At 27.8% G+C, this 13984-nt stretch overlaps 1 protein-coding gene across 3 annotated transcripts in view; it reads left to right on the top strand.

Moving 5' to 3' along the window:
- Positions 1-13984, top strand: part of LOC119605481 (protein tramtrack, alpha isoform) — a 44727-nt gene that overhangs the window by 481 nt on the left and 30262 nt on the right. The gene's annotated exons all lie outside the window — the stretch shown is intronic.

Here is a 13984-nt window from a genome sequence, read left to right on the forward strand (position 1 = left end):
TGTTTGTCGTTAGATTGTGTTGGGTGCCATTCTTTGAATGTGCTTTATAAGGGGACATGGATTTTCTCTATCATTTATTTATTTATTCCTTAGGTGAGAACTTGACAGATATTGTATCCCCTTAGGAATAGACCCATTTTCCATTCATCTCTCCTCTTTACCTATATTCTTACTTTCTTGTCTTGTAGTGTTCTTTGCTTCTTTGTTTTTGAATCTTCGCTTCTTGAAGGGAATCACAATGGACCTTATGGTCTCCGAGTGGATATACACCGTTGTTTTTACATCGTTTGAGGTTACGTTTAATTAAATTGGTGGAGAGAAAAATTATGTCTAAATTAATCAAAAGTTTTATTTAATAAGATTCTATAGTTGAAACATGAGTTGAAACGAAATGTAAATTTTTCGAATTTTTAAAATTTTTAAATAGTCGACTAAATCGCGTTGATAGAAATAAAATTTTCAATATAAATAGTTTTTTGCTTCTCCTGTAAAATTTTAAAAATGTTAGATAGGGCCGTTTGCGTTTCAGGTGACGATATGTATGTTGATTTGTTCTTTTTGTTTATATTAAAAATATAATTCTATCGAGTTAAGAAATGAATGAACGTTTGTTTTTAAATTTAGATAAATTGATTTTTTAACCCATTAGATCCCAACCATCTTAAAATCAATAAATTTAAATTTTTTGTTGCAAAATATATCTTATTATGGGTTAATTTAAAATACAATTTAAAATCAAAAAATTTTTAAAATTCGATTTTTGGGCTGCACTCGGATGGGTACAGCGGGACAATATGGGTATAAATACAAATAAATAAAAAAAATTTTAAAGGCAATTTTTATTATTTTTTATACCCTACACCACTTCATAATTACTCTTATCTCGACAAAAAGCTGCAAAACCAAGTTCTATACTAGCCTTGATGATTCTCATGAATTTTATAATTATAAGGCCTCATTTGACCATAGGCCCTATACAATTTTAGTTAAATGTCCACAATTTTGTTCAACAATAAATGGCTTAAGTATAATTCAAGGCAAGGTACAATTCAACTTTAATGCGTTATTAAGAAAACTAAATCACATTTAATTTTTGTAACAGGTGTAGGGTATTATATGGTCGGCCTCGCCAGACTATAATTTCTTACTTGCTTTTTTAATATTTTGGTACTTTCCTACATAAAAAATCGAATCAATTAGTATTGAGAATTTTTCCATTAGATTCATTATTAAATGTGTTGTCTGGTAGATTCTCCAGTAATTAACTGTATTTATCAATTCTTTTTTCATCAATTTCTTGTCAATATTTGGAAAAATAATGGAAAAATCTAAATGTGAACTGATTTATTATAAAGATAATCAGTAGCACTTACAAGCCTTCTAAAATATTTACCAAAAAGGAAATAAACATCCTTAATAGATAATTAAGATATATGAAAAAATAGGCATGGGTAGTCCCATTGTACGCAAGCGAGTACACCAATATTTAAGCTTACAAAAATTGACTTAAAAACTAGTTTTTAATTATTTTTTAACAAAATCTGGGCTGATCTGTTTACTTTATTTTTCTGTAAAATTCTAATCCATTCAACTCAAAATGAATGAGTTTGACAGCAAATTGCAATGAAAGGGGCGATAAATTGAACAATTGAAAAACTCTGTTGACAAAAAAATTATTTAAAATTTACCGTTATGTTTATATGACTATATGTTTTTATATGTTTTTACTCTTTAAATCCTAAAGTAATGTTCCAAACATCAAATTTTACAAAAAACTCAGTAACATGGATAATCTAGCATTATAAAACCTTTTGTTTTTAGTACCCACGCGAGTACAGTAGGAACGAATGGGTTAAGTCTTACATTTTGGACTGATTTTCTTATAATGTACAGCAGTATATACATATGTAGATGTTCTAATTATGTATGTCCTTCCAATTTTTGTGTAAATTCAATTAAATTTTGAAAATACGTTTTTCGAATCATTTTTTAATATTGACTTATCGACATTTCGAGTTTTTCCTACTTATTTTGACTTGTATTTACAAAATCCATTATTCGACTTTTTCTTATTATATAGTCATCTTTGTTTGGACAAAATAGTCGACTTCGACATTTTAACAAAACATCGATTGTAAGTCTCTTCAACCACCCCTAACGACATATTTATTTGGTAACCTTACGTAATTAGCAATCGGGTTTTTCCTTCCCAGAGCAGAGAGACTGTTTTATCACAAAAAAAGAATTTGTTGTATATTTTTAATAAAAATATTAAACCCTAGAAAATCTAAAATATAGTAATGAGGATTTTTTAAGTTCCCTATTATTGTTAATATTAAAAATTATTGCTAAATTTTATACCAAGATTAAAAATAATTTACTAAATATGGCATTCATTTATATGAGTCGATCTGGTAACCATGCCGTGAACTGTTTTATCTGTTTATTCTCCCAGTTTCTGTGCTCTCTGGCAAAATTTCAACGCCGAAGAGAGAAATTGTAAGCAGAGCATAGCCAGTGTTGCCAATATTTTTCCATCAATTCTCGTTAAACCATGACAAAGGTTTAGGTTTTTGCAAAAGCCGCTAGAAAACGTCAAATTTAAACTGGATGTTTTACCAAAAAATATAAACATTAAAAAGCCTCGCAAATTGTGCATTTTGGATTTTACATTGAATTTGTCACAAATTATTCAGGATTTTACTTCCACAACACTGATACATTGATCGCCTATTTGAACTGATCATTTTAAAATAAATTTTCTGTTCTAAATAATACAAATGTGCAAGTTTGCCCACGTATTTCATGAATATCCTTATTGAATTTCTACTATTGAAAGTAGTCCAGACTATAGATTGGACTTTAGATTTTATTATAGACTGGACCATACACTATACTATAAACTAGACTATAGACTAGACTATAGACTAGACTATAGACTAGACTATTGACTAGACTATAGACTAGACTATAGACTAGACTATAGACTAGACTATAGACTAGACTATAGACTAGACTATATTACTGGATGTATACTAGGTATATTACTGGATGTATCTTGTTTTATTCCTATAAACAGGTTTTTGAAAATTTATACAATTTTTAAATTTTTTATTAAATAAGTTCAAATAAAAAACTCTTTTTACCATTATTAAAATAATATTTTATATCATTAATATGGGAGATATTCCTAAAAACTAAACATTGACCGGTACTGATGACTTTAATCTCTTAGATCAGAGATCAGGGACGCAATACAGTTTTACGTTATTGTGGACATTTTGTACATTGGTTCACCATACTACACCAAGTTCACTCATAATCGGTGAGAGGTGAAATCTTCGTCTTTCGAGTCTCTAATGGTGGGTAGTTACAAAAGTATATTTTCAGAGGTTTCCTCCTGTAGTGCACAAAATCTACATAGATTTATCATGACATTTCCAAGTATAAATGGATGGGATCTAAGACCACAGTGACCAGTAAATCCTTACTACTGATTTATTGAAAAAAATTCTGTATTTTCATTAAGCTATTTAAAATTCCTCAATTTTGACTAATTTACCTGGAGTATTTTGTAATTTTAAAAAAATAATTGGTTTTTTATTAAAAAAAAGTTTTTTTCTTAAAAATAAAAAGTTTTTTTTCAAAAAATATATGGCAACACTAATTGCAGTGCACCGCTTGACGAAATTTCTGTGCACAGCATTCTGCTCTCTTCTGTCTTTTCGAGTGTATTTATTATTTTCTGTTAAGCTTTAACAGAAATTCTTAAACACAACAGTCCAATTGGATACTTAAAATCAGTTGATTATTAGCGGTGGTTTGTAACGGTTGCCAGGAAATTGTTCTGTAGCATTTTCCGAGAAAAAATTTTTCAAAGAAAAACATAAACAAAAACACTTGTTACGAACGTATGCAAAAAAATATCCAAAAAAAGTTGATGTATGTATGTGAATGTGTTTTAAAGAAAGAAAAAATTACCGTGTTTTTTGTTGTTACAAGTAAAAACGGAAATACGAAAAACAAAAAAAGTTATGAGTGACAACAACAAGAAAAAAATTTACAATTTAGCATTTTAAGCTGCAAAAAAGAGCAAAGAGGAAATATCAATGGAAAAAATAGATAATAAATTAAGAAAATAAAAAATAAAAATACTGAAATTGCTAAAAATAATTTACAAAAACAAAAAGTTATAAATTGAAAAATATTAAATCACAACAATAAAAAGCGCATTTTTTTATAAAACCGTTTTTCTGTACATTTCCGGGTTTATTGACTCTGACATCAATGATTTGTTTTGTAAATATATATTTTTGAAATTAAATTTAAAACCCTACCAAAAATAAATTAACAAAAAAAGTCATCATATCTTTTTATTTTGCAATTATGTATTAAATAACAACAAAATTATACAAAAACCAGAAAAGGCGTTTTTGTTGTTAATTTAAATTTGCTTGTTTTTATTTTTTAATTTTTTTTTTGTGGATCACAAATATGAACAGTGTATGAACAGCTGCTAAACATTTTTAACAAAAAAAAAAAAAAATATACTTTTAATTGAAAGCTTATTAATTGTTATAAAAATATACAACAAACACCACCACAAGGCAGGTGAGTAATAAATTGTTAATAATAATAAAAAACGTTATTACAATTTACTTCCTTATTGAATTAAATTTTAATAATGCGAGCAATAAAAAACGAAAATCAAAAAAAAAAAAAAAAAAAACGTTTAAAGTTCATATTTCATAAATTTTAAAATTTATTTAATTTAAACATTTTTTTATTATTTAATAAAGAATGCAATAACACAATTTACACATATTTAATAAAAAATATATTTTTGCAAAAAAGAAAATATATAAAACTAAATAATTTTTCTAATAACGTATACATTTTATTTATTACACTTATACACAGGCAAACATACATATTTCTATTGTTTTTGGTTTTTGTTTTTACATCTCAATTCGTAGTGATTTGTTTATGCCGGTTAAAAAAAACAAAATAGACGAGAAAAAAGACGTTAAAATCAAATAATAAACACGCATATGTACGTACATACATACATACAAACATATGTATCTGTGATATCTGTGTGTGTGTGATGTTGTAGCACCATCGACATCAAAGCCTCAACAACAACTAAACTTTTGCACTGATATTACCACAATCATCATCAAATTTTACTTACGTTTTACGACGAATCCAATGCTCACTATACATATCGTCACCTAAAACGCAAACGGCCCTATCTAACATTTTTAAAATTTTACAGGAGAAGCAAAAAACTATTGAAATTGAAAAGTTTGTTTCTATCAACGCGATTTATTTGTAGTAAATAAGCAAATTGTTTAGTAGTGAAACCTATCAGTTGTTATGATACCTAGTTTGCAATGGCGTATATAAAAATGGATAAATTGGACTTTTTACCTTTAATATTTAAATGTTTTTGTAGATAGGGCCTTTTGTTTTTTGTCAATTAAATCGCTAATTTTGGTCGGAGAGTCAGTTTTTGGTTAGTTAGGGCCGTTTGCGTTTCAGGTAACGATATGCATGTATATAGCAACATTGTTATCAAAGTTTTATATAAATAAACTTAAAGGCATTTCCATTTTAGAATTTAAGTCCTATATGAAGCAAAGCGATAGGTCCTCACTTCGAAGATTACATCAATATTGAGCATATATTTACTATATTCCAAAATTCGGGGTTTTACTAGTACTAGAAAATACATACATATGTATATGTACATATGTCATATTAAAGTCATCTATGGCAACGTCTCTAGTGTATTGTTTTTTTTAGCGGTTGATCATCCAAAAAGGTTTATCTTACATAAATGCTTCAATCCAACTGCCAAATAATTTATCTTCGATAAACTCATACGTAGAATCATATTTTACAGAGGAATATTTTTGTATAAAGAGGATAGATATGCACCTCTTCTTTGCTAGGGCGCTAAACATGTTTCTTTTTATTGAACCAACGTTAAATTACTTTTATAAAATAGAACTGATTTCCTTTGCAGAATAAAATTGAAGAGCTTTGCGAAATTGAGTTGAATAAGATAAAACTACTTGATGGATAGTTCCACGCACAAAGGATTAGGTTTTTTATATGTGAAATATAGTTCAAATGTCCACAAAACTACATATTGTTCATTTCCAATATTCGCCACATTAAATTTTTTCAAATAGTTTAAACTTTTAAAATAAAAATCAATTTCACAGGCCAACAACTCTTTAACCCTGAGTGTCTAATTTTCTAATGGACTGGGCTGTGCTAAATTGAGAAAAAAAGTTTGTAATGTCATCTGATTTAAGTTTTGTTATAGCTGCTTCATTCCTCTATATACATTAGGGTATAACCAAAATTAGGCCCTATCACTATGAGGTTCCCAATAGTGTTCTAATAACGGAAACCTCGGGTCATTTTAGTGCAAAAGCCTTCCGAGGCAAATCGATTTTCTAAAACCATTAACAAACAAATTTACATGCATTTTTAATAGTTTGGGTACTATCCTTGCTTTTTCTCCCTTGGTTTTTCTCCGTGTTAATTTAGAAAAAAATTTAGGGGCTATGTTAAGGCTTATGTCTATAGAGACGAGCGGTTGACGCACTGTATGCCAATATTGAAGTATTTATTCGAGAGATACCGGCCAATATGTTAGAGAGATTATGCCAAAATTGGACCCAGTGTATGAAACATTTGAAGCGTAGCCGACTCATAAAATGTCAGGAAATTTATATGAAATAATTCTATTACCTATATGAAATTAAAAAGGAGGACTTTTACCGTTTAATATTTCACTAGCATCATATCTATGATTCAATTTCTTGATTTTTTTTGTTTAGTAGTATAAAATTCCGCACTATTTCGACTGGCCTAATTGCAAATATCTAATTTGAAATGTCCTAGCAAAATGGGCATACAAAATATGTATTAAGAAAGAAAACTTTACTATTTTTGCGGTCAAATTTGCGCACAATCGGAGTTGAAATTTGGTCTATATTTTTCAGTTTCATTGTCTAAGATGAGTCATAATACCTAACATTTAATTAAATACAATTTAAATTTATAAAAACAAATTTAGAACCATTCAATACAAAATATTTTTTTTTCAAAGGGCAGGTTTAGTGTGCAAGTTGCAAAATTTCTACGTAAACATTTACAAGTTTACAGTTTTCGCTCTTAGTTCTATTCGCAACACATGCATGTGTAAAATATGTAAATTGAAAAGCGTGCAAAACAAAAACAAAAGTGTCAAGTTCATTGTCCAAAAATAAACATTTCAATCTCCACAGTCCCACCTCCCCCAAAACCAGCCCACAAAATACAAACAAAACACATATTGCAATACATAGTATGTTTCATACACATGTACATTGTATACAACTGTTACTTCTAATCGTGGTTGTATATTTGTCTATGTATCTAAGTATTTGTTGTATGCTGTGTGAATGTTTGTGATTGGGTTTATTTATCATTTTTCTCTTTTTGTTCGTTTAGCGATACAACAAGTGTTTTTTCATCTGCTTTTTTGTTTTTGTTTATGCCTCCTCTATCCTTATTGGTATTTGTTCTAATTTTATTTGATCATTGTTGTTGTTGTTTGTTGTTCTTTTTTATTTGATTCTACCCATCATAAATTTTTAGATATTACCTCTTTGTAAATAATGTAATGTACAAATATAACCATATATTACATGTACATATGCATTTATTCGCACTTATGTATGTACATGTATGTAAGGTATTAAAAGCGTGTTTGCGAGATTTTTCAAATTCAAATTCAAATTTTAAAAATAATTTGTACTTTTTTGTTTAACAAATTGTAAATTTGTCTTTCCTCTGCTAAATGAAAAATTTTAAATAAATCAAACTTCGTTGTCATGTGACCCAACTTTTAAAATCGATTTCTTCCGATTTGGATGGCATTTGCACTATCAAAAAAAAAAAAAAATATTTTTAAACTTAAGAATAATAATAATTTTCAATATTTGGCACTTAATTTTCCCCCATGTTTTCAAAATGGACGTTTTTGTTGTATTTTTTTACTCATAAGAAAGCTTAGACCATTTCCTTGAAGAGGTTTGTGGTAACTTAGTGGGATGCAAGGGGCATATGTAAAAAAATAATATTTTATTATTTTGAGTTGAGATACATATACTTTTATTTTATAGATATCCCACTCACATCCCACTAAGCAACCACAAAGCTCTTAAAGGAAATGGTCTAAGCTTTCTTATGAGTAAAAAAATACAACAAAAACGTCCATTTTGAAAACATGGGGGAAAATTAAGTGCCAAATATTGAAAATTATTATTATTCTTAAGTTTAAAAATATTTTTTTTTTTGATAGTGCAAATGCCTTCCAAAAAAACAAAAACGTCCATTTTGAAAAAAATAGGGCAAAATTAATTGCCAAATATTGAAAAAATCTTATTCATATGTTAACAAAATTTTTGATAGATATACCATAATGGGACGCGAGTTTCCTTAAAGGAAATTGCCTAAGCTTTCTTTTGAGCAAAAAAAAAAAATGAAATTTAAAAAAAAAAAATAAAAAAATTATTTTTAAAAAATTAAAAAAACAATGAAGAAATAGCTATCTGAACTCCTTTGTACAATTTTTGCTAGGACCAATAGGTCAAAAGTTACACTCATTTGAATTAAACCCTGTATGACCAAAATGTCCAACATTGACCCCCTCTAACTCCGACAGTTCTTGACCGATAGAGCTGAAAATGTTTGTATGGCGCACTATCTAATAGTACTAACCTCATCAAAATCGATTTTTTGAGTTGGGTCACTGACATGAAATTGTCTATATTTATATTAGTCGTTTGATATTCCGGACATGTGAATTGTATGAAAATTTCCTAGGGTCAATATTACAATGGATAAAAAGGTCCTTCTTTAGGGGTTTTTATATTTTATGCAAAAGAGGCGCTTTCAATGGAGCATCAGAAAGAAAGTTCACGCGAAAATTTGTTTTGTGAATCAACATTTTTTTGATTCCTAATGCATGTTCATGACAAAATTTTTAGCTTCTTGACTGTCTTTTCATTATAATGATGAAGTATGACTTTCTCCTAGGACGAATGGTAGAATAAAAAATCGAAAAGTCAAATTAGAATCTGACCTCAAAATTTCGCTATCACATAAGGTTTTCGAGATATCGTGTTCTAAATTTTGAAAAAGCTCCGTTTTTGGCCATATTTGAGACGTAATAACTGCGCGAAGACACCATTATTTATAAAGTTTGTTACTTTCAAATAATGGTTTAAACTCTGCTACATCTTCTTATAATTCAATTAATTCTATTCTTCTTCTATTAATTCAAATAAATTCAATATTGCTTTAAATTAAAGTCGAAACGTAATAAAAGATTCAGTTTTTTTTATACCCTACACCACTTTAGTAGGGAGAAAAACGCTTTTGAGCTCGTAAATCTGTTAAATATACTTTTATCTCGATAAAAAGCATTGATGACCTTGTCAAATTTCGTAATGATCGAAATTTTACGTAAAGCTCCCTACAAAAAATTACTTGAAAATTTATAATTCACTTATAAATATTATATAACAATAAATCTATGCACCAAATTTTATCGTCCATATCTGCCCTTAACCCCCATATAAAGTCTCTTTCAGAATTGCTTAATTATATCGGGATATTATAAAAAATAAATAACGTTTAATATTCATAACTGGTGTTGGGTATCATATGGTCGGCCACGGCCGACTACACTATAAAGAGGTTACAGCATTATTTTAAAGGCGACGTATTGGACTTTCAGGTGACATTTTATGAAGAAAGGTGTTTTCACGCTGTTATGACGTATCAAATATAACAAAAACCGGGGTCTTTTCAATCCTTTGGTCTCTGGGATAACTCCAAGACTTGCATAAGCTAAAAAAAAGTTTGGAGTATAGTGGCTATGAATGTTCGCGTAACATTTTAAGACTTTTCAGGGACTTTTCTTTTTACACTCTTTAAACACCATAATATCGGATGTGACTCTCAAAACTAGTTCTAGGATAGCTGTATTTACTAAACAAACTTACTAAGACTAGTCCCCGCATTACTTCTTCCGGTTTTAAATGTTAATATGTAGAACTAGTTTCAGAAAGTTATATATTTGATACAACTTATAAATTCACTCAATTTAATATTTCAGTTTTCAAAATATATAACAAATAAATCCAATTTCAATCCTCTTCAGCAACTTTATAGTAATTTTTCTTATATGCAAGTATCAGTTTTTTTTAATTTAAAATAATTTTTTAATGTTAATTTCAACTTATTTATTTTGTTTTTATCTAAGTACAGAAATGTATAAAAAATAATTAAAAAAAAAACTATAATAACACAATTAAATTGTTAATTAAATGTTTAATTAACAACATGACATCCTTGCACCTCAACTCACATTTTTTAACGCTTTAAACATTTAATATAAATATTTATACATATAATTATTATTATTTTTTTGTTGTTCATATTACTTTTCAATACAAACTAAACTAATTACATTTTGCGTGTTCGAAAATAATTATATTTTTTTATTTATAAATAAAGTAGATTTTAAGAAAAAAAAAAAACTGCAAACAGTTTATTATACATATTTTCTTTTTTACAGTTTTTAATTTAATATTTCACTATTATGTTAGAATGATATAAAACAAAAAAATATATTACATTTATTGTATTGAGTGAAATAAATTATTGTAAAGTTTTATGTACAGGAAATATTTTATTAACTCTAAAAAAATAATAAATAAAAATATTTAATATCTAGATATGTATTATTAATAATTCAAATTTAAATGAAAAAAAGTTATAAACAATTTTTGAATACTGCAAAAAAACAGATTTTCCTTGAAAAAAATAAAAAATAATAATAATCATTGGATATAACAAAAAACCAACAGCAACAACAACAACGACTACAAAAAAGTAATAATAATGAATATAAAGTTTTATCACCCCTCTCAATACAAAAACAACACAAAAATATTATTAAGTTTTTTAATTAAATTTTTACAATAACAACAAAAAAGTGAAACAATACAAAAAATCACCTCAATTTTATTGAAATTATTATTATAAAAACAACAGCAACAAAAACAAAAAAAGAAATATTTTTATAAAAACAACAAAATACACGAACACGCACACATATTTTTGTTGTTGGTTCTTTATTTATTTTTTACTTTTATTTCAATATAAAATTAAACAAAAAACTACAATAAAAACAGCAAAAAAGTACAGAATAAATTAAACAAATTTATTTTTGTTTATAAAAAAACACACACACAAAATAAAATCCCCTTGAGTATGTCATAGAAATACATTTTTTTCGAAAAAAAAACTCAAATGGAAAATAATAAAAAATTAAGAAGAAAAAAACACAAGGCAATTATTTTAATACTTTTTTCAAGCTGTTTGTAGCAGCAGCGACAAAAAAAAACAACAGCAACAACAGCAGATAAATAATATTTTAATTGAATTTTTTAAACCTTTTGAAAAAAAGTATACATTCTATAAGCAAGACAAAAACAAAAAACCTCATAACAAATATGCTTTACAAAAGGTTTTTTTCTATCTATCTGTTCGGATAAAAAATAATGTCACAAATATGTACTTATATATATGCACTTGGTTTTTCTGAATAAATGACCGAACAATTCTGTGGAGAGATACTTTTTGACCTGGCAGAGCACAGGTTTAGCTGGCAAAAAAGTAACATGGTTAAATCAATAGGGTCCCATCCCACTCTATTGCTTTAAGATTATCCCATAAATCTAATAAATTGCGTAGTCTTGTAGTCTATAGTCTAGTCCAGAGGAGCTAAATATTTGACAGTTAGCAGTCTATAGTCTAGTCTGTAGTATAGTCTATAGTCTAGTCTATAGTCTAGTCTATAGTCTAGTCTATAGTCTAGTCTATAGTCTAGTCTATAGTCTAGTCTATAGTCTAGTCTATAGTCTAGTCTATAGTCTAGTCTATAGTCTAGTCTATAGTCTAGTCTAGTCTAGTCTATAGTCTAGTCTAGTCTATAGTCTAGTCTATAGTCTCTAGCTAGTCCTAGTCTATAGTCTAGTCTATAGTCTAGTCTATAGTCTAGTCTATAGTCTAGTCTAGTCTAGTCTAGTCTATAGTCTAGTCTATAGTCTAGTCTATAGTCTAGTCTATAGTCTAGTCTATAGTCTAGTCTATAGTCTAGTCTATAGTCTAGTCTATAGTCTAGTCTATAGTCTAGTCTATAGTCTAGTCTATAGTCTAGTCTATAGTCTAGTCTATAGTCTAGTCTATAGTCTAGTCTATAGTCTAGTCTATAGTCTAGTCTATAGTCTAGTCTATAGTCTAGTCTATAGTCTAGTCTATAGTCTAGTCTATAGTCTAGTCTATAGTCTAGTCTATAGTCTAGTCTATAGTCTAGTCTATAGTCTAGTCTATAGTCTAGTCTATAGTCTAGTCTATAGTCTAGTCTATAGTCTAGTCTATAGTCTAGTCTATAGTCTAGTCTATAGTCTAGTCTATATAGTCTAGTCTATAGTCTAGTCTATAGTCTAGTCTATAGTCTAGTCTATAGTCTAGTCTATAGTCTAGTCTATAGTCTAGTCTATAGTCTAGTCTATAGTCTAGTCTATAGTCTAGTCTATAGTCTAGTCTATAGTCTAGTCTATAGTCTAGTCTATAGTCTAGTCTATAGTCTAGTCTATAGTCTAGTCTATAGTCTAGTCTATAGTCTAGTCTATAGTCTAGTCTATAGTCTAGTCTATAGTCTAGTCTATAGTCTAGTCTATAGTCTAGTCTATAGTCTAGTCTATAGTCTAGTCTATAGTCTAGTCTATAGTCTAGTCTATAGTCTAGTCTATAGTCTAGTCTATAGTCTAGTCTATGTCTAGTCTATAGTCTAGTCTATAGTCTAGTCTATAGTCTAGTCTATAGTCCTAGTCTATATCTAGTCTAGTCTATAGTCTAGTCTATAGTCTAGTCTATAGTCTAGTCTATAGTCTAGTCTATAGTCTAGTCTATAGTCTAGTCTATAGTCTAGTCTATAGTCTAGTCTATAGTCTAGTCTATAGTCTAGTCTATAGTCTAGTCTATAGTCTAGTCTATAGTCTAGTCTATAGTCTAGTCTATAGTCTAGTCTATAGTCTAGTCTATAGTCTAGTCTATAGTCTAGTCTATAGTCTAGTCTATAGTCTAGTCTATAGTCTAGTCTAGTCTAGTCTATAGTCTAGTCTATAGTCTAGTCTATAGTCTAGTCTATAGTCTAGTCTATAGTCTAGTCTATATTCTAGTCTATAGTCTAGTCTATAGTCTAGTCTATAGTCTAGTCTATAGTCTAGTCTAAAGTCTAGTCTAAAGACTTGTCTATAGTCTATAGTCTAATCTATAGTCTAGTCTATTCTACTCTATAGTCTAGTCAATAGTCTAAAATCGCAATTCTTGCACTTATTAACATTAAAATAAAGCAGAATATTTACAAAACCATAATCTATAATTAAACTTCCATGCAAATACTAAGAAAAAAATTCCAATTAGTTGTTTCCTTTTGTGTTTTTTTTTTTTTTTTTTTTTTTTTTTGTTAATTTCATATTTATTAAATACTAAACATATTAAAATATACTTTATCTATTAAAAACAAAAAAAGTATAAATTTAAACACCAACAAAATTTAGCCGTCAATTGTTTTATATCACATGTACTTTGATTAAAGTTTTTAGACACAAAATTTTTGGTTTTTCAAAATTATTTTTATAAGTGTGTTGCCTTTTTTATATATTTTTTTCTATTTTGGTTACCTTGCGGTTTCACACAATTATATTATACAAAATTAAAAAATAAATAAATATAAAAACCCAAAAAAGAAAAAAATAACAAAAAAACAAGATAAGAAAAAAATTTTAAATTATAAATAAAAATACCCATAAATATGATTCATGATACTACTTGTAGAAATATT

The sequence above is a fragment of the Lucilia sericata genome, unplaced genomic scaffold (genome assembly GCF_015586225.1).
Source record: "Lucilia sericata isolate MDLA Ls3-8-SP2 unplaced genomic scaffold, ASM1558622v1 Contig000490F_arrow, whole genome shotgun sequence".
NCBI classification, from domain to species: Eukaryota; Metazoa; Arthropoda; class Insecta; order Diptera; family Calliphoridae; genus Lucilia; species Lucilia sericata.